This window comes from Ictidomys tridecemlineatus, chromosome 9 (genome assembly GCF_052094955.1).
Source record: "Ictidomys tridecemlineatus isolate mIctTri1 chromosome 9, mIctTri1.hap1, whole genome shotgun sequence".
In the NCBI taxonomy this organism is placed as follows: Eukaryota; Metazoa; Chordata; class Mammalia; order Rodentia; family Sciuridae; genus Ictidomys; species Ictidomys tridecemlineatus.
In genome coordinates, this window is record NC_135485.1 from 123,391,475 (window position 1) to 123,418,772 (window position 27,298).

The 27,298-nt window shown below is 41.3% G+C and overlaps 1 long non-coding RNA gene across 2 annotated transcripts in view; it reads right to left on the reverse strand.

Moving 5' to 3' along the window:
- LOC120892581 (uncharacterized) overlaps positions 1-27,298 on the reverse strand; it is a 133,812-nt gene that overhangs the window by 44,710 nt on the left and 61,804 nt on the right. For both annotated transcript variants that reach the window (XR_005737318.2, XR_005737317.2), the window contains exon 3: positions 2,898-3,053. This is a non-coding gene — a long non-coding RNA (uncharacterized LOC120892581). The remainder of the gene's footprint in view (positions 1-2,897; positions 3,054-27,298) is intronic.

Genomic DNA, 27,298 nt, shown 5'->3' on the forward strand with positions numbered 1-27,298 from the left:
ACAAAGCTGGCCCATATTTGGGGCTGATAACTGGGATAACCGAGAGGTGGACCTAAATGATGGCATCCTGGCTACTGACACAGACAACTGAAAGAAGAGTGACCAGAGGGCTGAGGGCTTGCTGCAGCTGAGCTTCTAGTTAGATAAATATGCAGGCATAGTTTCCCTCAAAGACCAAATGCCTGTCATAGTCTCAACATAATAAAAAAAGAATGTCTCAGATTAGTCACTTCTAACCTGTCTTATCTTTGGAAATGAAAAGACTATTTATAGATATCGGCGTCCTTCTGGAAGGGCTGCTTTGAAGAAATACATGCAGGCGGTCTCCATGCGGTCCTCATTACAGGTCCCTGGAGCGCAGGTCCTCCCATGTGACAGGCCTCACTGAGCTCCAGCATCCTGGCCCCTTCCCTGGTCCCATCAGGCCCAGGATTAGTAAAAGCACACAAGTGCCTCACTGTGTTTGCTGGTCCCCCTAACTTTGCCCACACCTCTGTAAGTCTTTTCCTTGGACTATTATCCAAAGGATATCAATGGACAAACAGCCTCCCTGCTCTTCAGCTCTCAGATTGGCTTGCTCCGTGTGTCTGTCAAAGACATCTGGCCCACTCTGCATCTCCAGGGAAGGTTCCTTGATGACCAAGGCTCTGATGCCTGTGCCAGGGCCTGAGGCTTGGTCACTAGCTTTGCAGCACTGTAACCCATGAGCACTTGGGGCCACAGAGAAGTAGCCTTGCAAAAAAGTCCATGAAGAGGAGGCTAAACCTCTTTTTAGATGGGCACCCTTGGGGCTGATTAATTTTTATCCCCTGACATTGACATAAGCTTATGTGATTCGAAGTAACCTGCATAATATCAGGAGTAAGTCTCCCTGTGGCATCTACTGAGGGGGGAATAGAACAGGGAACAATTTTGAAATGAATGCTATTGGTCCTGAGAGATGCTAAGGACCCTGAATGCAAGTAAAGGAGGAGGGAATCCCGTGAGGCCTTACCTTTGTTGAAACATCTATTGATCCTCTTGTCAGCTCCGCAGAGTGGAACACACTTGGGTTTTGAGGTTGTCTGTACCTGGGCGACATTCTGGCTTGAACCCTGAGGGCCTGCAAGGCCCAGGGATATTGTCATAATTTCTCTGAGTTTCTTTTTCCTCTTTTGCAAAATAGGGATCACATTCTTCAAAGACTCGTGTGAGATTAAATGAGACACTATGGGAAGGCCTGGCCCCAGGTCCAGTGCAAAGTAACATCTCAGATTAATCATATCTATATTTCTTGTCAATGCTTAGCCGAAATAGCACAATACATCAGACTCTTGAAAGATCTTCTGCTTCTTTGTGCTTTGCAACATTTTCTCTTGAGTATTACTAAGGCCCATCAGTAGCTGTCTCAGAGGGAACCTTCCCTGGCCTCTGCACTTGAGTGTCTCCATTTTCGGACTTCACAGCTCTGGCATCCGTCAAGCTTGTAAAACTGCAGAGTCTGGGGCTCCACTCAGGTCTGGAAGGCATGAGGACTTCCAGTCTTGATGCAATGGGCTTTTAATTTCATTGGTGATTTTTTTTCTAAAGGCCAAGTCCAAGAGGGAAAGAGAAGGTTGCTCTTGGCTGATGAGGACTATGTCACAACAGCCAGAGGAGGTTCCCTTGCCCCAGTCCCTGGCTTCTGGTAGACATGGTCCCCCAGAAAGATGCTCTCCTTCCTAGAAAAGTATCCAAATATCCAGGAGTCCAATCCAGATATGCCCATACTGTCAGGATTTCCAAGCAAATTTCAAGGCTTACAACTAGAGCAGCAAATTTTTATCAAGAAAAGAAATAAGTCTGTGCTGGGATGTAGCTTAGTGGTAGCATGCTTGCCTAGTGCATGCAAGGCCATGGGTTCAATCTCCAGTCCCGCAAAGAAAAACAGAAACAAGACCAAGGACTGAGTGAAAGTGAATCCCTCTCTAAATGATCCACCTACAACATCCCACAGGAGATTACAAAGTACCACCTGTCTGCCCCTTATCAAAAGGCAATAATGCCAGATTTCCTGACTTCCATCTGGATACTAATCAGGAAACACAATTGTTTTGTAATCTGTAGAGTTCCTTTGCTTTCTTTCTTTCCTTACTTGTTTTCTCTATTTTGAGTGGCAAAAAATAAAAATTGCTGGGTGCATTGTGATCTAAATATTAAATTCTGCTGGCACATTATAGCACTCTGGTATATACCCCACTTCCATGCATTTCCTTAGCCTTGACCCCTATTTGTTCATATATTGCTTTTTATTTTTATTTTTGGTACCAGGGATTAAACCCAGGAGTGCTACCACTGAGCCACATCCCTAGTATGAATGTATGTAGGTGTATATATATAATTTTTTTTTTTAGAAACACGGTCTTGCTCTGCTCTTTAGGGCCTCACTATGTTGCTGAGGCTGGCTTTGAACTCATGCCTCCTGCCTCAGCCTCTAGAGCTGCTGGGATTACTAATCTATTGATTTTTTTTTTTTTAGTTGTAGGTGGACACAATATCTTTATTTTATTTATTTATATGTGGTACTGAGGATCAAACCCAGGGCCTCACACATGCAAGGTGAGCACTCTACTGCTGAGCCACAACCCCAGCCCTGGTCTATTACTTTTGACCCCTGTGAAGCAAGCAGTTAATTTCTCCAGATCTCTATTGAACTATCCTTGTCACACTGACCCAATCACATGCACACAGGAAGATCTTTGGGATCTTAACCATCCAGAATCAAGGGCCCTATTCTTTGAAAGGGCAAAATCTACATGTAACATGAATGAAGAAATGCAACTATTTCTTTTCTGACAAGTCTCTCAGCTTTTTCTGTCATGGTAGCTCTATCGATACTTAACTTTTATGTTATTCCCGAGGGCTGGCTTAGGACATACCATATTGTGATGGAAGGTGAAGACCATCCTGGGGCGTTAGGGTTTGGGACGGTGTGAGAGGTAGCCAGAGTTGGTCCCTGCCAGATATTATTCATCTGGTTCATAAAGTCTTTTCTGGGGGTGACTCCAGAACCATTGCTTCTTTCTTTGTTGTCTCTGAAAAATGAAGTAAATAAATATGGTTAGGTCCCAGGGAAGTCATGCCTATTTCTAGTGATGAGCCTAGTAACACAGCTATATGCAGAGTTTTCAGTCTCATCTGATTCCTAGAGAATGAGACAGATCCATTTATCCTGGCCATTATCCTGCATCAGATGACAACCAGGTTAGGAGCAAAGGGTAAACACTCATTCAACATCCATTCATTCCACAAATGTTCACTGGGCACCCATTCTAAGGTGGGGTCAGGTTACAGAGATGGGCACAGCATGGTTTCTGCTCTCAGGACACCCACAGGCTAATGGGGAGATACCACCTGTCACAATGACCTGTAGGAAGCAAGCAATCAAGATGCAGGGGGGGGGGTGAAGGGAAGGAAGCTTGGAGGATCCACCAAATACACAACATGGAACCCCGGATCAGGTTCCAGGGAGCTCATCCAACCACTGAACAGAACCCCAGATCACACTCATGGCAGGTCAGTTGGGTTATCTTTTGGTCTAAGGAGAACATCATTACCATAGTGTTTTGAATGACATTTGAAGAAATGACTGCCTAATGCTCCGGTAAGTCCAAGCTCTTTGCTCAACATTATGGAAAATTACAGCCTGTTGGTGGAGATCATTTCTCCCTGACATGGGAAATCATGTTCCTGTGAATCACTCCACACCCCACAGCCAGTATTTTTCATCACATATGAGCTATTATTTCCAGCTGGGTGTTGACAAGACAGAACTGTTCACTAATGCTTAAGTAATAGAGTGGAAAATAGTTGACAAAATAGGAAAAGGTTGATTTTGATTATACATACAATCTCTTCTTTAAAGAACAAAATGTGTTTGTGCCAGCATGAGTCATTCTTCACAGGGTTGTGAAGTGATCTATATATTTAGATGGTTATTTAATTGGTTTGTTTTAAAATAATAACTTGACTAAAATATGCTCGCTTTCTGTGTGCATATTATAAAAACTTAAGATATATACAAAGAAATCAATGCATGAAACAAATCCTGCTACCACCAATAACTCCTGTTAATATATTGTAAGCATCTGCTCAGATATAACTCTATAATGGAGTGAAGAAATGGATGAATGAACAAAAATAACTTTATAAGAATGGAATCATATTTCTTATAAAATACTAAATTTAGTTGCATATGAATTTAATAGAAAACAAAATATGCTAACATTAAAGTAAAGTGATAGAATTTATAGAACTTTCCTTAAACAATTGCTTGAAGAATAAGAAAAAAATATATCATTAATAGAACATCTTTCTAATTACTTGTTTCATTCCCAGAAAGGTTGAAGCGAAAGATCTTGCTATAAAAAGTTAAGTGACCAGCATGCTTGTATTTTCTCTCATCTTTCTTTGTACCATCTCCTGATTATTTTGGTGTTTTATTTTGTTTATTTCATCAAGTTTATGTGTTGAGATTCGGTTCTGCAATCATACTTCTCTCTGTTGGTGCTGTTTGATTTTACCTTTGGTTCCATATTTAAGCTGACTCAACACTTACTAGTGATTGTTTTTTCATTCCTTGATTTGGCTCTTGGTGGGATGCTTTTCTTCATTGCAATGACATATAACATTGATCATACATGAACATGGTCACGTGGCATTTACTATGGGCCAAGGAGTATTTCAAGCACTATGTATGTATAAATTCACTGAATCTATGCAACTCAATGACATAGTGACTACTATTGTTCTATTTTGCAGATGAGGAGACTGAGACACAAAAACAAAAACAGTTCAACAACTTGTTTAAATTACAGAGCTGGTAAGTAGCAAAGCCAGGATTCAAACCCAGGTGGTCTGGCTTCAGAGTCCGCATCCTTGAAGTCTTCCTTTCAGAAGGTTTATGGCTGCTGTATTTTCTGGGCTCTATTATGTCTGAAAATCCCTTCCCCTTCCCCTTCCCCTTCCCCTTCTCCCCTTTACCTAAGGGGCAATTTGACTGCATTAAAATTTCTCTAGGCCACAGTTCTTTTCCTGTGTTAGACATTGCTCTACTGTTGTGTGGTACTGGGAGTTAACAGAAAGAAATCTACAGCCTCTTTAATATTTTCTCCTTTTTGCTTCTTCAGTTGGACAGAATTCTTTATCTTTGAGGTTGAATAGCTTAATCACTTAATCACTAGATGACTCAATGTATTATTCTATATCGGTTTTGCCTAGACCACAGTGTGATCTTTTGAACTGCTAATTTAATTCATCTATCATTGCAGGAAAACTTTCCTGTATTATGTCTTCCAATATTTTTCTGGTTTATCTGTTGGGCTCTTATCAGGAATTTTAGATATCCTTATATATAACTGTCTTTGAGCTCTTTCGCTACTATATGATTGATTCTCTTTCTTTACATTTGCTGTGATTATATCATCTTTACCTGTAAGTGGTCTGACTTTTTAGCCATGTCTACTATTTCTATTTCTATTAGTTACTCAGCATTTTATTTTGTTCCTTTAGTTCTTTGATATACAGATCCATCTCCTTTTGTTGTTTTATCATCTTATTTTGATCTTTTGTTTTATTTATGTTCTTACTAAGGTCTCACATAATACACACACTTGCAAGGAATCTGCTTACAATTTTGGTTTTGGTTTTGGTTTTGAATTCTTCCAGGCAGGAGTTTTTTCATGACTTCAACTTGTATCTTTTTCCCCTTAAAATATTTATACAGTAGATGTGCCCCTTCCTCACTCTCTTTTTTTCCTGGCCATGAGATGAAGCAAAGAGAGTGAGCAAGCGGCAGGGCCCCACAATACCCTTGAAAAGCATGCTCCCAATGACCTAAAGACCTCCCATAAAGCCCCACCTTCTACAAGCTCTACCACCTCTCAATAGTGCCACCCTAGAAACCAAGACTTTACCACGTGGGCCTTTGGAAGACATTCTAGATCCAGATACAGCAAAGCCCAAGGTTTCACTCCTTTCTAGGATGCCCAATTCATCTAACCAAGGGCAAGTCCACTCTCCTGACCTCACCACATTCCTGCAGGTCCACATTTTGACCTGGAGGCCCTTCCTCCCCCAACAATACCCAGGGTCAAGCACTGCTTCAAGAACTTTTCCTAAAATTTTCCCAAAATTTTTTTACTCACTCCCTCAGTCTTGAAGCTGGAGAGCATTGGTGGGAATCTTCATGATTTCATTAACTAGCCATCTTTATTCCAAAAGCCTTGGGGAGAGAGGAGGTGAGGTCTCTCTTGCCTCTACTTTCTGAGGATTTTATTGAGCATTTTAAAAAAACAGATCTGGTTATTACTACATTTTCTCATTTGTGTTAGAATTTTAAAACACAATAATATTTCTGCCCATTTAACTTTCTTTTTAAATTAAGGTAAAATTCACACAGTCACCATTTGAGTAAGTTCACAGTGTTGTTCAACAGTCACATCTTTCCAGTTCCAATTCTTTTCATCAACCCAAGAGAATACCCCACACCACTGAGAAGTCACTCTCTATTTCTCTCTCCCTAGTCCCTGGCAACAACCAATCTGATTTCTGTTTCTATAGATTTTTGTTTTGTTTTGGTTTTTGTTGTTGTTGTTATTGTTGTTTGTTTTTGGTACCACAGATTGAACCCAGGTGTGCTTAACCACTGAGCAACATCCCCAGACTTTTTTTAAAATATTTTATTTACAGATGGGGTCTTGCTGAGTTGCTTAGGGTCTCACTAAGTTGCTGAGGCTAGCTTTGAGCTCACAATCCTCCTACCTCAGCCTCCAGAGATGCTGAGAATACAGATACACCACACCTCTCTGTTTCTATAGATTTTTTTAAAAAGCTATTATTATTATTTTATATAAATATAATCATATAATGTGTGACCTTTTGCATTCAGCTTCTTTCACTTAGCTTAATGTTTTCATCATAATCCATGTTGTATACACCAGAACTTCATTCTTTTCATAGTCCAATGATATTTAATTCTAGGAATATCTGTGTTTTACTCATTCATTCACTTGATGAGTATGTGAGTCATTTTCACCTTTGGTGATTTTTGAACAGTGAGGCTATGAATATTCTTAGACACGTTTTATTTTTTCTTGTTCTTTTTTTTCCCTTTTGATGCTTGTTTTCATTTATCTTAGATATATACCTACAAGTAGAATTTCTTGGTATGTGAAATTGAACATGGTTATTCTACAGTTAACTCTTTGAGATATTACCAAAGTTCCTCCATGGTGGCCATTTTCATTTCCACTAGCAATGCACAAGTGTTTCAGTTTCTCTATGTCCTTGTCAACACTTATTATTCTCTTTTTTTTATCACCATCATCATTATTATCATCCAGTTCATTTTTAAATTATTTTTGCTAATATTATCAGATTAACACCCTGGTAAAGATTTATGAAATCTTGGTCTCCCATTTACCCCAGTTTTCTCCACAGTGGTCTCTTTGTTTCCTGGCAAAGCCATTCATCTTTATGCATTTGTGGAATTGATAAATATTTATTGAGTACTTACCACACACCAGATTCTGACTAGGCATTGGGGATAAAGGAATGAGGAAGACAGGATCACCCTCAAGTTGCTCATTAGAGAACAAGCAAAATAGATATTATGTTAGTTTCCTACTCCTACCATAACAGATAGCCACAAACTTAGTGATTTAAAGCAACAAACATTTATTAGTTAAAGTTCTCCAAATTAGATGTCTATCATAGGTCTCACTAGACTAAAAATCAGCATGTCAGCTGTTCTACTTTTCTTTCTGGAGACCTTGAGAAAGGATCCATCTCCTTACCCTCTGGCTTCCTAGACGCTTCCTAATACCTTTGGCTTGTAAGTTCTGCCTCCATCTACAAAGTCAGCATTTGAGCTTCTCTCTGACACTGCCTCTTGTTAGGGTCTGTAAACAAGTCAGGATGGCGCCTGGCATTTTGCCAGAGGGAGTGGTTTGTGAAGTAACGCCAGCAAGCCATTAAGTGTGGAGATTCCTTATTGGTTGACTGCTGTATCTAGTTTATGTTAATTAAGATAAGCTGTGTGGAATGTATATATACCACTCCGGTCCTACAGTAAACGGCTCCCACTCCTGCTGTATTAATGTACACAAGTTCCTGGTCAACACCCCCCCCAGGTTATTTTGCTGCAGCAGGACTGCGGCAGCCCCTGTCATCACCTCTGTCTCTTACCACAACCAAGAAAAGTTCTCCTCTCTTTGGATTCCTGTGATTAGCTTGGGACCATCTGGCTAGTTCAGGACAATCTCCTCATCTCAAGGTCCTTCCTTTAATCACATCTACAAAGTCCTTTGCCTTGTTAGGTGACATATTCTAAAATATGTTCCAGTATATTCTGTAACAGGTTCCAGGGATTAGGGCATGGGCATCTTTGGGAGAAGGGATATTATCCGCCTATCATAAGCATGTACACAAATAATAACAAAAGCAGGCAATGCTTATTGAGAGATCACTATGCACCTGATACTCCTGTAAAAGTTTTACTTGAATTAACTCATTTAGCCCCTTTAATGTTCTTCTGAAATATGAACTGTTATTACTGTTACTCATAATCAAGGAGGATGCTAAAGTGCAAAGAAGTAAAATAATTTGTCTGAGGTCTCAAAACTTGTAAGTAACAGAGCAAGGATTTGAACCCAGAAATCTAGCTCTGGAGTTTATACGATTAGAAAGGTAAGTAAAATTGGGAAGTCCTGCCTGAAGTAGAGTCTTTCCTAACTGGGTTCCTGCTTTATGTTCTGGGAGATCCTCTGAACCCCTCAGGTGTGGCTGCACTAGGGAGGGAGGGGGTCCCATGAGGTGGATATCCAGGACTGCTATAATTTGGATCTCGAATGTCCCCAAAAGCCCACATGTGGAAGACCTGGTCACTAGAGTATGGCAGTACTGGGAGGTGCTGAGACCTCTAAGAGGTGGGGCCTAGTGGAATGAAGTTAGGTCACCAAGGGTACGTCCATATAGGGGATATGGAAACCCTAGCCCCTTCTTCACTCTTCACTTCTGACTGCCAGAGGGTGAGCAGCTTCCTCCACCACACACTCCCACCACAATTACTACCTCATTATAAGCTCAAAGAATTGGGAAACAATAGACCATAGTCTGAAACCTCCAAAACAATGAGCCAAAATAAACCTTTCCTCTTTTTAAGTGGATTATCTCAGGTATTTTGTTACAGCAATGAAAAGCTGATTAATACAAGGGTCCAGCTGAGATTGGGATTCTCACTAAGGAAGGCCAGAAGCCCTTAAAATATTATGAATTCTGGAATAATAATTTTCTTCATATCTAGAAAATATATTATGGCAAAAATTATGATAAGTACTGAAATTCATTTAATAAATATAACTCCTAATGATCAGAATAATTACATATTTAAAGTAAGGTAAGATAGATCTAAAATCTCTTATCTACAATCCTGAACTTCATAAAGCACTAAAAATAGAGGGATTTTTTTGTAAGCTTATGACAAACTAATTTTGGAGGCAAAGCCTGACCTAAGCTGACATGAGCCTATTTATATATATATTTTTTAGTCCATTGGTATTGAGTAGTCCCTTACTTAACTGAAGGAATATTAATGTGTTTGATTATCAGACACAATCCCAGAGTCTTCTGGGAATTTTATTAATATATGGGGTATCCTACTGCCTTCCTAAAACCCAAAATATCTGATTTCCAAAATACATTTGGTCCCAAAGGTTTGAAATAAATGCTTGTAGACCTGTAGGAGATGTATGTGTGAGATATATTATCTGTTGAGCTATAATCAGTGCTCAGTGCCCTCATGACCCATTGGCACTTTGCAATAAGTTCCCTCACATGTGCACCAAGGTCTTTTGTCCTAATTTAAAATGTCTAAGTCCTTATCTAGAAACTACCTCTTCTCCTAGAGGCTAGTTCTTCCCTACTTAAAATAAATACTATATGACTCCAATGCATTTAAAGGAAACATTCCACTGTAATAAGAAGCTACCGTGGCACAGCTACAGAATAACATGGGAAGGTGTATAATTCAACTACATAGAATTACAGAGCAGAGCAGACCTCTGCAGATGGTTTATTACAGCATGCCTTAAAGAGGTGGGCAAAAGGTCACACTCCCTGGGTTCCAAGGCTCTTAGAAACTCCAGTTCTATGAAGCCTAGTGGAGAGAAAGAGCACTGGCTGGAGCAGCATCAATCCTGGATTCTAATCCTGACTCTGCCATCTCCTGCTGAATAATGGTAGAACCCTTTACCACTCTGGACCTCTGTGTTTTCATCCATGAAAGAAGGTAGTTTGGGTTAGCTCTACAATGTTAGATGCTGGGATTCCGAGGCATGCCCTTTTGCAGGGGCACACATACATTCAGGAACACAATTCTAACAGTATTCCAGAACTTCATCTTTAACCCAGGTCAGCTGCCTTTGGAATGAAATTCATGTTTTATGCTGATAAATTTAATTTGTAACAGCTAACAAAATATGTTCATTTATATGTATGTAATCACTTCTAAATAACCAAAGGGATCAACAATTTATCAAGTTTTCATCTGAGGTCAGTGAGTGAACAACTCCCTCCTGCTTTTCCTTGGGACTGAGAGTTGAGAAGTCAACCCAGGGCAGAGTTGGCCCCAGTGATGAACTCATTAATTCAGAACTTACTCTGCCCTGGATGCTGTGCTCAGTAGAGGAGCCGGAGAGGAGGAAGCTGTGGAGTTGGCCTTGTTGGCTGTGCTTCTGCGTAGCTATCTAGCCAGCACCGCGAAAGACCCGCTATACGCCTGGGTCTGACAGTGATGGAAGGATTTGTTGATTGGCACAATTGATCCCTACCCCTTTTTTCTGTATCACAAATAATTAAGGTAGAATGTTGATGGCAGGAGGAAGGGGATTATTCTGAAATCAGGTTTTAAGTCAGGAATCAGGTTTTAAGTCAGAAGACTGATTTTTAACTGGTTTTTAACCATCTGAATGCAAAACACATCACATCATAATGTCCTCTTACCTAAAGAACTGGGCATCCCCAGGGGTTAGAGCACCAACCGTCAGATCCAGCTGAACATGCACCTGGTGACAAACCTAGGGCCTCTTAGGTGGCCCAGGGGCAGCTGGGCACTGGCCTTCTTGCACAGTCTCTGCCCTCTCTACAAGGAGCAGGCGACATCAGTTGTCCCAGAACATGACTCAGGGCCAGTGCTTATACCCCCTGCACCCCCTCTACAGCCAGAGAAGAATCAGGCATGGGTTTTGGCCACATCTGGCCAACAGGCCTCCCTGTGGGATTTGCTCATTCGGACAAGCAGCAGACGAGTGAGGAGGCTGACACGCAGAGGCACCAGAGGATCTCTCAACTCTGAACCTTACTCCTGCTGGCAGACAGGGACCTGAATATGCATTTTTTTAATCTGGCTGCTTAGTGGATAGGTCACCTGCCAAGGCCCAGAGCTGGGAACCCTCACTGCTATCTCACCTATTGCCTGTGTCTCTACTGGAAGATGCCTTTCCAGGTAGATGCACGGGCCCACTTACCAGCCCTTTTGCTAAAGATCAGTTCTTGGGACCTCTGTTCAAATGGCTCCGTCAGGGACCCAGTGAATCTGAGAAGTCAGCTCAGTAGAGTCTGCTGATAGGTTGTTAGGAGCATGTTTTAGAATTGGGACTATAGCTCAGGGGTAGAGCACTTGCCTAGCACATCTGAGTCCCTGGATCAATCCCTAGCACTGTGAAAAAGAAAAGAAACAAGTTTAATGCTCCTGCCTAGGGCCTGGCTCCTTTCTGCTCCTTAGGGACTGGGCCGGGGCAGTGGCTGGCTGTAGGCCCTTATTGTACTGTGATAAGCTCCAGGGTAGGGCCTGGCTAGCCTTCTGCCTGTTGTTGCCACCCGAGATGGACAGCCGCAACTTCTCTTACTCTTCTGCATTCCCTTGTTCCAGGCCCCTCCTGTCTCAGATAACTGGGATTCTCCTCTTGTTGCCTTTCCTGCAGCGACAGTGTGTTTCCTGGAGAACTCGTTCATCTTCTGGGAGGTTTGTTGATTTGAGATGTTCTTCCCCTGAGGAAGATTCACACGTGGTGAGAGTCTGAGGGGGGAGAAATCTGCTTAAGTCTGAGGTATAAGCCACGACCAGCCACACCACAGCCTCAAAGACGGGCAAAGAGAAATTATTTTCAGGTGGAAGCTGTCAGATTGAGTCAAACCCCAGGGACAGGTTCTTGTTCTCTGGCATAATAAGATGGCTACTGGTTGGTCTGCAAAGTGAGGCTTGAAGTTAATTAAGGCTGTTCCTTTCTGAGGCGGAACCCAGGACTGGGTCCCAGAACCTGAATTGCAGGCCACTGGAAGACACTAAGGGTCCAGGTTCTTGTGGACCCCCTCTGCCTCCTTGCACAGACATTGTCCCTACTGTTTCCTCTTAATGGCCCTTTTCCTTCCTTGAGGCCATCCCAGCAGCCCTGACCCATCTTGCTGCTAGCTATAGTGGGGACAGGAAGTGACCACAGCTGCTCTGAAAGCTGGTACTTGGGAGGCCCTGGCAGGAAAACCAAAGGCCAGCATAGTGGTGATGTACTGGTTTTTCAATAGTGACAATCTGAAAACATAGCCCCTTCCATACCCTCACTCATGGACCCGGATCTTGCACTAAGAGGATAACCAGAGATTGACCCAAAAAGAGGTCCTGAGCAGATTTCAAAGCAGAATCTGGTACTCCTCGCACCCCACACTGTAGCAGACCTCTTTGGGTGATCTACTTTGACTACAGACGGTGACATTGCCATGAGGCTGGGTGGTCTTTTGGACCCTCTGGGTACCACTATGTGCCCAGCGTGGAGGAAGATGCAGGACCATCTACCTCATCCCCAGATGCTGACTCGCCATGGATGCTCGCTGGGTCCCGATCAGCTGGCTGGTTATAGACACAGCAGGTCATTCTCCTCGCCCAGCATCCCCCAGGGGCTGCAGTTCCTGAGTTGCTGAGCAGAAGGGCCAGGCAGTGCCCTCCCGCTGCTGTCAGGGGCGGAAAGGGCAGACTTTCAGGGGGTGGCTGGGGAGTGTGACTGATGGTTTGTTTTCTGCAGGATTTTCCCCCTCCACCAGCCATCCTCTGTGCTAAAGAGTTATATGCTGTGCTGGATTTATTGGCTCTATCTAAAATATATTTTCTCCAAAGGCATTGTCACTGACATCCACTCTTCCATTCTGTCCTGTGGTGTAAAGAGATCTGAAATGGACAAAAAATGGAAGAAATTTAAGACCCAAGAGGGAGCTGAGCTGGATGGTACAGGACAGCCCTACTCCTAGAGCAGATCTGAAGCAGAGAGAAGAATCAATTTTCCTCACAATACTGTAGAAAACCCGAGTGAGGCTGTCTTCTGGGCAAAATCATTACCACCATCATCACCACCACCACCACCATCACCATCATCACCATCACCACCACCATCACCCTCACCATCACCTCCATCCCCATCACCATCATTGTCTCCTCCCTATCTGTACATAATGGTTTTTAGCCCATGTGTGGGACATCCTAAGCCATGTTACATCCAGGAGCAGATTTCAGGTCTCTGGACTTCCACTCATTCATTTGGTCAACTGCTCATCCCTGGAGATGTGAAAGATGCATATCATGGCTTGTCTCCTGGGTTCCACAGTCTGATAAGGATGACTAAGCCAAACCCCCCACATCCAACCCATAATGACATTCCCAGAGCAGCTCCAAAACTAACCCTCAAGTTTGTCCATCCCCTATTCAAGCCCCATTTTTCTCATTTGCATATGGTAATGGCCTCCTGTAATACATTAGAGTACTGTTTACCAAATGTTTAATTTTCTGACCTCACAGTGTCCCTGCCTGGAGAGGATACAATTCCTTTCTGCTGAAATCAAAATTGGCCATATAAGCTGGGCATAGTGGCACATGCCTGTAATCCCAGTGACAAGGGTGGCTGAGGCAGGAGGATTGCAAGGCAGCATGGGCAACTTAAGGAGGCCTAAGCAGCTTAGCAAGATCCTGTCTCATAATAAAAAATAAAGAGCTGAAGATGTGACTTGGTGGTTAAGCCATGTTACACCCAAGAGCAGATTTTCAGGTTCAATCCCCAATATTAAAAAAAAAAAAAAGGAAGAAGGAGGAAGAGGAAGAGGAGAAGGAGGAGGACAGGCAATATATCTTTAATTGGACAATAAAATATGGGCAGAAGTGACATGTGGTGGTTCTTCAGGCACAGGTTGTAAGAGCCAGTACATGGTTTGCTATGCCCCTTTCCTGTGGTAGTGACCATGCATGTTCAAGGTGGTGACTGCTTCGTCCACCTAGATCCTACACTGAGTGAGTCCCAGCTGACATGCAATGGATACATGATAAGGATGTATCCTTATCATTTATCATCTGCATGAGTGATAAATAAAATGTTGCTGAGCTCAGCCTCAGAGATGTCGGAGCTGTTTACAAGTACTGCATAACCTACCCTGTCCTGGTTGCCATGTTTCCTAAATGTCTTTCTTCTTTCTACCTTGCTGTTTTCCAATCCAATCTTCAAATGGCAGCCAAAATTATATCTTAAAAACAAATTAGATTTGCTAAAAGCCTTTCCATGGCATTTAAGATGAAATCTAAGTTTGATAACATGGTTCTTGTCGTGACCCTTGCTTCTTTTCTCTCCTCCAATGTCACTAGCTGTCCCTTGACCCACTCCCTATTCATCTGCTCCAATGATCACCCTTCTTGCAATGTCTTTCCTAAGCTAGATTCTTAGCACTGTCTTCGAGTGTTTCCACCACTCACCAGAACATTATTCCACCTTTTCTTTTGGTTCTGGCGATTGATCCCAGGGGTGCTTAACCACTAAGCCACAACCCCAGCCCTTTTTTATTATTTTTATTTTGAGACAAGGTATCTCTCGTTGCTTAGGGCCTCTTTCTGAAGCTGCCTTTGAATTTGTCACCCTCCTGCCTCAGCTCCGGAAGCTGCTGAGATTATAGGAGGGCAACACCACACTTGGCTCACCTTTTTAGCATTGCTGGTTCCTTCTCATATTTCTGATTTTAGCTCAAATGCCACCTCCTAGGAGAGGTTTTTCCTGTTTATCCAATTAAAATTAAGAACCCTCCCACCATGTTCTTGTCATTAACAATCACGTTCTGCTCATATGCACCATATCTATCTGTTTGTATTGATTTTCTACCTCCACTGAGATATATACTCCATGAGGTTAAGTCCAAGCATACTTTCTTCACAATGGTGTGTGCAGCACCCACAGGTGCTTGGCATATACATATTGAATGAAAATGAATGAATGACTGCACTAAGCAGTTTGATAGAATCAGGATTGAAGTGGTAGCACCAGAAACTCACGAGCATCTCCACATGTCAGGGACATTTTCAAAGAAGAAAACATATTTAAGAAGGTACAAATCTGAACTAGAGAGGCTCTGAAATAGCAGCAAAGACCTATTTTGGGGGTAAAACATAAGGCTGGTTCCAATATTAATCCAGAATTCCAAATCACATGCAAAAAAAGGCTAGGCTGCAAATCCAAATCTCATGGATAGACCCAGGCAATAGACAAGACCTCCAAAGAGACAGCAAGTGCCCCTGCTGCACCCTCCTGCCTCCTCTGACCACATGTCACGCCGCAAGATGATAGGTAGGTCCCTGGGAAAGTGGTAGATTTTTCCTTTTCCTTTTGCTCATGTCTTCTCTAATAGAATTTTGCAAAAGTATCATTCCCCTGAATACTTTTTTTTTGGGGGGGGGGTACTGGGGATTGAACCCAAGGGCTCTTAACCACTGAACCACATCCCCAATCTTTTTTTTTTTTTTTTTTTTTTTTTTTAGACAGGATCTCACTAAGTCGTTAAGGCCTTGCTAAGTTGCTGAGATTGATTTTCAACTTGTGATCCTTCTGCCTCAGCCTCCCGAGCCACTAGGATTATAGATGTGCACCACCACACCCAGCTCCAAATACGTTTTTAGCCTTTAATCTTTCACTTTAAGTTTAAGTATTTGCAAAAGATGTAATTTTGGCATATTGTAAATAGTAATTTTTTGAATAATCTTACATTTATTTAATTGAACCAAAATACAGTACTGTGATGATTCAATACCTCCAGTTTAAAGATGTGTGAGTGTGGTTTTTCTTTACACCTGCAATTTTTACATCATACCTTTTTTTCTCCTTGAGCTCATATTTTCATTCCACTTTGTCTACAGAATTTTAAACTAACATAAATTCCTTGGCTAGCAACTATCAATATACTATAAATTTTGATGATTATTAAATATAAAAGTCAAACTTCATTAAAAATGCATCTTTCAGTGGGCTAGATGAGGCTTCTTTTTTATATTAGCTGATGAATCCATGCATTAGCATTGCTTTTTGCTGGAATAAGATGGTTTCACAAACAATTATGCTTCTAATTACTATGTTTTAGAATGCAATTGCTCAGAAACCTCGTGCCCATAAATATGTAGGTATACATGGAAGGCATATAGATATGTTTTAGAAATACTACTCAATTTTTTAAAATTTTGATTTTTATTCTAAAACTAATAAAGTGATCTATTATCACAAATTATATTTATGGTCAAGAGCTGAAAACTCCATTAGGTCTTCCTTCAATTTTATTGAAAGCATAGGCTTGAAACTCACCCAACTTGTGAAAAGAAGAATCATCCACTTCCTTATAGGTAGAGAGGTGCACCAACACAGTCATCAAGACTGATCAAAGCCAGGCGTGGTGGTGCACATCTGTGGTCCCAGTAGCTCAGGAAGCTAAGGCAGGAGGATTTCGAGTTCAAAGCCAGCCTCGGCAACTTAGTGAGACTCTCTCTCTAAATAAAATACAAAAAAGGGCTGGGGGTGTGGCTCAGTGGTTAAGTGCCCCTGAGTTCAATCCCTGATACCAAAAAAAAAATAAAAATAAAAATAAAAAAGACCCATTGAACGACTATCATTTGTACATTTTACTCTTTTCCTTGAGGATACCTTGTTTAACCTAAGATTTATATAAAAGATTGAGAAAATCAAATTATTGCTTATTTCATTAGGCCTTTTTCAATAAAATATTTCTTATTAAATGCTTTCATATTATCACATACTTAAAACTTGTTTTCTTGTATGTTTGTTTTTTGTTTTTGAGATCAAGTCCAGGGCCTTGCACGTGCTGATCAAGCACTCTAACACTGAGCTGTATCCTCAGCCCTTAAACATTTTTAATGCACTTTTGAGATACACATTCATTAGTGGAAAATGTCAACCATATAAACAATTCTTATTGTCAAACCAGTCAGCCAAGTCAGGCTTGCTTGCCTTTATCAAAAGTCACTCTCTATTAAGAGTCTCAGGATCTCTCTCAACAGGGAAGGTTTCTTTGGCAATATCAGGAAACTGAAAAGACAAGGGTTTGTGTGTGCATGCATACGTGATAAACACTGAACCCAGGGCATAACACTGCTAGTCCAAGTGTTCTACCTCTCAGCTACATCTTCGGTCTTTTTTTTAAAACAAAAAATATATTTTGAGACAGGGTCTTACTAAATTTCCCCAACTGGGCTCAAACTTGAAATCCTCCTGCCTCAGCCTCCTGAGTAGCTGAGATTACAGGTGTGGACAACTGTACCAGCTAAGACAGGCACTTAAAAAAAATACTGTCTTTTCACTTCACCTTTTGATTCCATACAGTTTTTCACATACTGGGCTATGCATGATAGTGTAATTTAGGATGGATGAAAAACACATGTTTTCTTTAATAAAGTCAAAGGAGACTATAAAAAGAAATGTGGAGGAGAGAAACAGTCTTGTTTTCAGGTCAGCCCTACTCAATTTAGAAAGAGTGCATATGAAAATTGAGCATCTGGAAACAAATTCCCTTATATCTAAGCAAGCATGCAGTACTCTTGGAAAGTCTTCATGTACCCCAGTTAGTTTTTTTCTTTTGTAGTGCTATGGTATCAACCCAGGTCCTCTCACATGCTAGGCAAGTGCTCTACCACTAAACTACACCCCAGGCCTCCAGATTTGGAGACCCGTGTCCTATTGCTCTTAGGAGAAGTCTATCTTGTGATGCAGACTGAACCAAAATTCTCCTTCATGATGGATCCAGACAGCTGGGTATAAAACGGACCACCAAGAATTGCCCTCACCCATCCCATCAGGACTGCCTCTCTTCTCATCACATCCAGAAAATGAGATGTGGCCATTGGAGTGGAGAGTGCTGTGGACCCCTTCTTGCTGCTGCTTCTGCTTTGGGAGAGATTGTTCCAGTTGCTGGAAGATTGCCTATCTTTCTGAGATGGGAAAATCAGAAACATGCTTATCTCCTACCACCTACATTATCAGCTCAATACTGACCCAAGGGATTTCCTAATTTTATGTTCAATGTCTTACTCTGAATGAGTCAAAGTAGTTTCAGTAAATTTAAGTTTTACCCAGAAATAAGTCAAAGTGGGATACAAAACAGAAATGAGATTTTTTTCATTGCCTTATAAAAAACATGCTTTTGATTTGCCAAAGACTCTGCATAATAATGCCTAGTCCTCACAACAGTGCTACAAGGACACTATAGTGTCCCTGACTTACAGGTGAGAAAACTGAGGCCCACTGAGGTTTGTTATCTTGCCCTGGGTCTCACAGATAGCAAGATGCAGACTCAGATCACAAGGCCTTTGCAATTTCTACAGGCAGTGCTGCCTCAGTACCCTTCACCTGTAGTACTTGTGGCATACAGGGAACATCTTTCCTATGTCTTCTAGAGATGATTATGGGTTATAAGGCATGCCACAATTAACAGTAGAAATTTTATAGAGTGAAGAAATTAAAATTGCATGTGATTCTCAAATCTCAGTTTGGCCAATAATCTCAGCCTCTTACTCCTGATGGGCTTTAGAAGGATTTATAACAAGTGACAATGTTTGGCAGGTTCTATTTTTACCACTTTGCTTTTCTATCCTACTCCTGGATAGAGACAGTAGCATGTGCAAAATAAATTTGAACATTGCCCAGCAGGAAGAGAGAGAGAGAAGAGAATCCAAGGGTTTCAAGGGTTTAAATTATATGTGGATATAAGTGAGGTGGCAATTGTGACATTTGTCTTTGTAACTTTGAGTTGACACAGGTGTTAAACTCTACCCTCAATTAAAATGCATAATAAAGTACATCGACGATGGCCATGAGATCTAAATCAAGCTGATGAGAATAATGAGTGGCAGATCACAGTCTGAGACTGTGGCAGACATCCCGGGCACCCGCCTCCCAACAGCAGCCCTCCTCCACCCACCTCTGACTTCAGCCGTGGCTGCAATGAACAGCCCAAGTAATCTCAGACTCACCTTGCTCTGTCATTGTCCATCTCAAGACTAAGTCTGTGGACCTTTCCACTGGGCAGTGGTGGGCAGACTTCTCTGATGCTACCAGATACTCAGACCACCGAGAGCACAGTCCAGTACAGGAGGGAGGATGCTGTTTATTAATGTCCTGGGGCAACTTAGAACCAAGAGGAATGGCAGCCAGGGGACAAAATGTCCCAACCTCCCACACTTCCAGGGTGGGGGTGACTCTGGGACACATCTGCACACATTTCTGGAGGTCCTGATAGAGTCAAGCCCCTGGTGTCCACAGTGACAATGGATTTTCCTCCTCCTCTGTCTCAACCTCTCAGTTTCTCATTCCTGCTTTCTGGAACCACCTCTCCAATAAACAACTTGTTCCCAAGACCTTTAGACTCTTGCTTTTGGTAGAGCCCCCAAAGAGACATGGAATTATTAGATTTTATTTACAAATAGACCATTCTCCATAAACATAGCTAAACTAGACAACAATTAAATGGCAAAGCAGCTGGTTCTTCTAACCAAACAGCTATTCTTGACTTACAAATGGGAAGGTCAAGAGACAAAGGGACACACACCCCAGGGAAACTGTGTAAAAACCTTCATAAGGGCTTTTCAAACTGCACCTTAGAGCAAGGCACAGAGAGGCACACACCTGTCATCCTAGCAACTCGGGAGATTAGGCAGAAGGACCACAAATTCAAGGCCAGCCTCAGCAACTTAGGGAGACCCTGTCTCAAAATAAAACATAATGCTTTTTAGAATGGTCTGGGGATGTAGCTCAGTGGTAGAGCACCCCCTCTTTCAATTCCTAATACTGGGGGGAAAAACCTATACCCTGGAAATTCTGGTTTATCTTTATGGAGGATTGCATAATTCCAATTCCACGCCTCCAAAAGAACTACAGCCTCTTCAAATCACTGTCTTGTCACCAGTACTGATGAAATATGTTGTGTGGGGCAGAAAAAGAAGGTTGCTGCAATCACAGCTTTTTAAAGACATATTTTTTTAGATGCAATTTTGTACCTTACTCAATAGTCCTAGCTATTTTTAATTGTAAGTTTAATTTAACTCTGGCCTTCTTGTCCCCACGCTTGGCTTGTTGGAGCTAAATAAAGAAAAAGCCTAAGCTTTTCTTTCTAGCATTTGTGTTGAACTTGAAAAGTCCTTATCACTCCTCCAGGCCCCCTCTGCTTTTGGAATGAATGAAAAGATGAACATGTCATAGAAATACATCTCTATTCTGACAGCATGAAACTTATGACCTGTTTTTTTCATTCTGTCCTTTAAAGAATAACAAAATCCTCTTTCCCAGCAACTTTCTAGTGAGAATTTGCCAACTAAGAGTAACTTGGAATCTGCATGTAATTCTTTTACAACACTCTGGAAACCTGCAAAATTTACAACTGCACAAGAGAGCTCCACATTAAAAACAAAGACATTGGTGAGAATACCATCTATCTCCACTCAGAATACATCATTTGAAACGAGAAATTTAAATAAGGCCTTCCACCATATAGGTTGAAACTGGCTTCACAGGAGTCAGACATTTTTAAGCATTTTAGTTGAACCCTAGTGGCTTAAAGCCAGGGATGGTAAAAACCTGACACAGGTGGACTGGCCGCTGCAGACATTGTTAGTTGATCACAGCACTTCTTGTCACCAAATCTAGATGTAGTGTCTGTAGTCTCCTCAGCACAGCACTTGAGTTGATCAGTGTTCTTAAATTAATGGAAGAAAACCAGAGAAGATAAATATAAAACAGTATTAAGAATACTCTTGAATTTGGAACAAAACAAAGCCCTTACCCATGAGAAGCTAGTTTCTAGTTGGGAAACACAGAATAAATTGATAAACATGTATTTAATATCTGGAGCAGCGTTTGCTCATCATTTTCCAAACATCTTTCCATCACTTAACTCAATATCTGAGATAATCAACTTGTAAAGAGAAAAGATTTATTCTGGCTCCTGGTTTTGGACGTCCGACTCCATGACTGATTGGCTCCATTGATTTTACACCTGAGGTGGGGGTGCTGGATGGCAATGGCAGGTAATGGAGCAAAGCCACTCGTCTCATGCCCAGGAGGCAAAGAGAGAACAAGAAGGGGACAGGGTCCCACCATCTCTTCCAAGGGCACACTCCCAGTGACCTAAGACCTTCCAGCATGCCCACCTTTGAAAGTTTCCATCACCTTCCAATAACACCCTTTAATAGGTGTTGGGAATAGAGCCTTTAACACATGGGAATTGGGGAGACATCTAAGATCCAAAATGTAGCGTCCCTACTCATTGTGTCTCTCTCAAATTAACAGAATAATTACTTTGATCCGGGCACTTGACTTCCCAGATAAAAAAAACCCATATTTTTCTATCCTTTCTTATAGCTATGTATGGCATAGGACCAAGGTCTGATTAATAAGATGTAAGTGGGTACATATGGTGAAGTATACTTTATGGAACTTCCCCCAGAAGTTCTTTCTTCCCCTGCTACAGGGACGCTATATGTTATGAGATGTAGCAGCCAACTTGAATTGAGAGGATTGGGTCACATCCTAGGCTTCAGGTTTTGAAAACCTGAAAGAACCTTCAGTTCTTGATAACCACAGAGGTACCCTACCCAACAATCCATATTCAAACTTTTTTGATTAAGAAAGAAAAGCATTTCTACTTTATTGAAGTTACTACTTTCAAGTTTCTGTTTTCATAACTTAACTTAATCCTAATGAGAGTTAAGATATATTCCATGCTTGTATAATTATCCAAAGGGATTCTACTGGCATGTATAACCAAAAAGAACGAACAAAAAATAAAATAAAATGAAGTACATATATACACACCATATATAATATTGAATTGGATACATAATAGAGATATATAGATCTAATACAGAATATCAATTGATCACAGAAGAGAGACAGGCTTCAATGTTCCACTGGAACAAACAATTGTGGGATTAAATTTTGATATTTAGTAGGAATAAAAATACATGTTTTCTCTTGTGGTTGTAGATTGTATTTATGGGCAGCATCATTTCTAAGAAGTTGCAGTGTTTGCACTGAGCAAATTAATGAATGGTTAAACCACTATATTAAATTGAGATATTCTTTTCTGTTTTAAAACAGTTTATAGGGCCATAAATTTTCTATTTGCATGAGGTATTTCAAGGAAACATGTTTCATCTGCATTCTAGTCCTCTTTATATTCTTTCACAGAAGCATCAGCACCATTGAAATGCCAGTGCTGCAATCCTATCCTCCTTGTTTTTAAAGCACAAAAGCCATGCTTATTTGCATATTAGTTGGCATAAATTTGAATATTAATTTCACTAGGCACTGCCTCTAAATCCAGAAAATAAATACTGCCTGCTGCTATATAATCATATAGAAAACCAGTATTTAGGACTTGTGAGTACCTAAAAGTTTTAAACCTCCTTCATATAATTATATTTGTATTAAACTTATGTACATATGCATACATATTCATTCACACAGCAGTCAAATTTTGTGAACTTCACAATGAATATGGTCCCTTCACTTCTTCCCATGGGAATAAATTGTAAAAGTTTCCAGTTTGGAAGAACTGATAGTCCAATTTCAAGAATGTATCAGTTGGGATCATTCTTTTAGCTACAAATAACAGAAAACCAACCTAAAACTTTTTTTAGTTGTAGAATACAATACATTTATTTATTTATTTATTTATTTATTTATGTGGTGCTGAGGATGGAACTCAGTGCCCCATGCATGCAAGGCAAGCATGCTACCACTGAGCCACAACCCCAGCCCCAACCTAAAACTTCTTTAAGCTAAACTGTGAATTTATCGGCTCACTCAACTTGGAAGGCCAAGGATGATCTGATTTTATAAATGAGACTCAGGTGTTCAAATGATTTCTCTCCCCTCTTTCTGCTCTACCTGACTCCTCTGGCTTCATTCTCAAGCAGATTTCCTCTATGTATGGTAACAAGATACCCTGCCAGTCTCAAGTCTGTATTCTTCTTGCACATAATGACCATTAGAAGGCAGGGAGGGAACCCTCCCCTCCATCTGATATCCCCAGAGGAAAAAATAATTGTCCCTAGCCAGCCTCAATCACCATGGTTAATAACTTTACAGAATTATATGCAGTGAGGAAGGACAAATGCTGTAGAAACAGTCAAAATGGGTGGGGAGGTGAGGAACTGTATACTCATGGAGGGAAGCATGATTGTTCCTTGGTTCTTGCTGAATGAGGATGAGAGCAACTTTCCACTGAGGTAGGAAAGCTGGTCCCTTCTTAGCATGTCGAGGCTACTATTGTTGAAAAACCACTAGGGAGGCCCTAGAATGTACTAGGGCATCTCAAACATGTTCTTTCATGTTCAAACACACCACCTGGAGTTTTGAAAAATACACATTCTGATCCAGTAGGTTTGGAATAGGGATCAGGATTCTATAGGTATCACAAGTTCCCAGGTCATACTGATTTGCTGGTCCATGGACCACACTTTGAGTAGCAAAGGTAGACCCTTACTCATTACTGAAAGTTTGTTTTACTTGAAGAGCACAGCACCATGGTTGCCCTTTGTTATGGTTTAGATGTGAGGTGTCCCCCAGAAGCTCACGTGTGAGTCAACGCAAGAAGGTTCAGAGGAAAAATGATTTCATAAGAGTCTTAACCCAATCAGTGAATTAATCCCCTGATAGGGATTAACTGAGTGGTAACTAAAATGGTAGAGTGTGGCTGGAGGAGGTGGGAATTTGGGCATGGTTTATGAGTATATATTTGTATCTGGCGAGTGGAGTCTCTCTCTGCTTCCTGATCATGTTGTAAGTTGGTACCCTCTACCACACTCTCTCACCATGACGTTCAGCCTCACCTTGAGCCCTAAGGAATGGAGCTGGCTGTCTATGGACTAAGACGTCTGAAACCCTGAGCCCTCAAATAAATTTTCCTCCTCTATAGTTGTTCTGGTCTGGTCCTTTAATCACAGCAGTGAAAAAGCTGACAAAAACTTCCTTATACAGAATTATTTCACCATCTTCATTTTGCCACAGTTCTGGATGCCACAGACAAAGTCACCTTTATTGCTCCCACCCAAGAGTTAATGTGAAGGTCCCTGCCTTATTTAATCTCCTGGAGCAGTTTTACTGGCTTCTGCTTTGGATATTAAAAAAAGTCCCTGATGGACAAGATCCCTCTCTGTGACTGGCACCTGTCGAAACTGGTACACTGTGCTGAGCAATTAGGTCTTGTCACTGTTTGACTGGCTTTCAGTTTGCATTCTCCTAAATTATGGAGAGTTTAGGAAAACTGAACCAGTGATAGCACTACTTTCTGGACATGCAAAATTACTTGTTTGCATAATGTACAGCAAATTCATAAGTCTGACTCAGCTCCTGGATGTTCTTGCTCATTTAGCATGCAGGTGTATAAAAGATGCATAAGGCCTTCGCCAGGGTGCTTTCTCCACACATAATACAGCTGCATCCTGAACAAACGAGAATTGCATCCAAACTTTCAAACAGGGACATGAGAACATGAACTACTGGAACTAGGCATTATTTGGCTGAATGCATTCAGTGCCTCTGTTTTTCAGCACATAGCCTGATTCCCTCCTCCCACTCCCCAGTTGAGCCCACATCCAACTTCCTGCTCCTTATCTCCATGGAGGAGCAAGAGATAAAGGTGTAAAACCATCAGGACAGAGAAAAATCCTACCATGCACTTTCCGCCAATGTCTTTAATACATGAAATCAGGTGAAAATGAATTTCAAAGATGGTCTTTAAAAGGGAGGAGAATTTCTGAATGGTACACGTTTGCAGGGAGGGAGGCAATCCTACCCATTTGGCCTGGGAGATTCCAAATGTTTGTAGGCTGCTGGTATGTAGACAATTATATGTAAATTTCACCCAGAGAAGCCATCATCTTCTCCTTTTTAATTTTACTCTCTCTGTGAGTACACACTCTAGGGATTAGACTCAGGGTCTCCAGCTTTCTAGGCAAACAATCTACAACTTAGCCACACCCCGACTCTCTTCTCCTATGTCCTGTCTCAGAATCACAGACCAGTGAACAGCGCAGCTATTCCCATGAGAAAGGGAAGCAGAACTCCCTTGCTGTACCCCATACTCAGCACCCAAGCCCCAGCCCTCCAGTTCAGAAGGCTTTTGCCACCTTCTCACATCAGTCTTTCCTGGAGTCATAGCTCAGTACACACTGCTCAAGAACACCAAAATGTCAGTCTCCTCAGGTATGTGAGCGTGGGCACTTGCTTGAGGTACAGGACTCAATTTCCTCCATAGAGAATAAGCCATTCTTGAGAATCAAAAATTCCTACCTCATTTTGTATAAATCTGATGGGAAATTTGGTCTGGGGAAATTTCCATAACTTAAGGTATGCAAATTTGCTATTTGATTATAGTACCAACCCATGATCCAGTACTACTACCCTGCCTCTTGTAAGATGAGAGGCCATAAATGCTAGTATATTAAAAATGTATCCACCAAAGTAAAATTAACGTTCAGCAAATGCTTATTTTTCTAGAATTTTATTTCTCAGATGGATTGGTATAATTTTTAGCGGTACACATTGCCAGCCTATAATAAATATATAAGCCCATCAAAACCTGATAGAAAATTGCATCAGAAAATACACTGGGAACTAGGGATCAATTCTACACTAGCCTCAGGGGGCACATCTCGTGACCTAATAGAATGTTTCCAATTCTAATTTCTCTGATTCTGTGAAATCAATTTTTCCATAAACTATAACCAGTACACAAGTGTTTTACAAAAAAAAACACACTAATCGTATCGGCATAATAGGCATGTCGAGTTATGGTGTAATGGACATTCTGTTGTTCTTTTATTGAAACTAATAGTCTAGCATTAAAAGGAGTAAAATACCGAAAATGATAACAGTTTATGGTTTTGATATTTTTTTCTAGCCTTTTAAATTTGATGGTATAGCATATTGGCTCTCAATCTCCTTTTATGGGTATTTGAGGTTGACCCTGTTAAAAATGACAAAGAAATGGCTGAGAAGAAGCATTATCCCACTCTGCTACCCTCAGCAGTGCAGACAAGAAACAGCCACACTCTGGCATCTTCATCTGCTAGGTTCATACGTCAGCCGCTGCTGATAGAAGGTTCAATGAGGGAGAAGAGTTACGAGGACCAGGCTCCTGCTCTGTAATGTTGACAAATTAGCAGATCTCAGCTCTCTGTCTCAAAAATACTTCAACCCAAGGAGACTCAGATGAAATTGAAGTTGGTCATGCAACCCAGGATGACCTTGAATGGAATAGATCTCTCTGTCTATGGGGCGTTAAGACTACAGTGCACTCATCAATCAGGAGGCCCACAGTATCATAGATTTACCTTACTAATTTGAACTTCACAGACATTGGAAGCTGAAGCTGTTTTGCTAATTGTTATTGTTATTTAATGGGATTTGGATGCCTTTCCCAAAACAGAGGGACTTCCCCCTTTGTTTGGTGTGGTGGTGGTTGTTGTTTAGTACTGGGGATGGAACCCTGGGGAGCTTTACCACTGAGCTATAACCCTGTCCTTTTATATTTTACATGTTTACACAGGGTCTTGTGCTGGGACTAGTCTTAAACTTGTAATCCTCCTGCCTCAGTGTCCAGAGTTGCGAGATTATAGGTGTGTCTGCCACTGGGCTTTCCTTTTAGATACTTAGCTATTGTAGATGATAATTAATTTGGGGATTTTATATTTAATGTTGGACTCACACTCACTGGGCTATAAGGGCTAAAGTCAGAAAGTGCATTTCTTCTAACCGGATAGCCGTAGTTGCTACCCAGGGTCTCAGTAAGTAGAGGAACCAATTTGTTCAGAAAAGGTTTTCCCCTGTTTCCCTGGCGTGATTATTAAAATATAAAGTCACTCTGTTGTTATGTAATGTTAAATGAATGAGTGGATGAGCCAGCACTTGGCTGAGTATTGGAA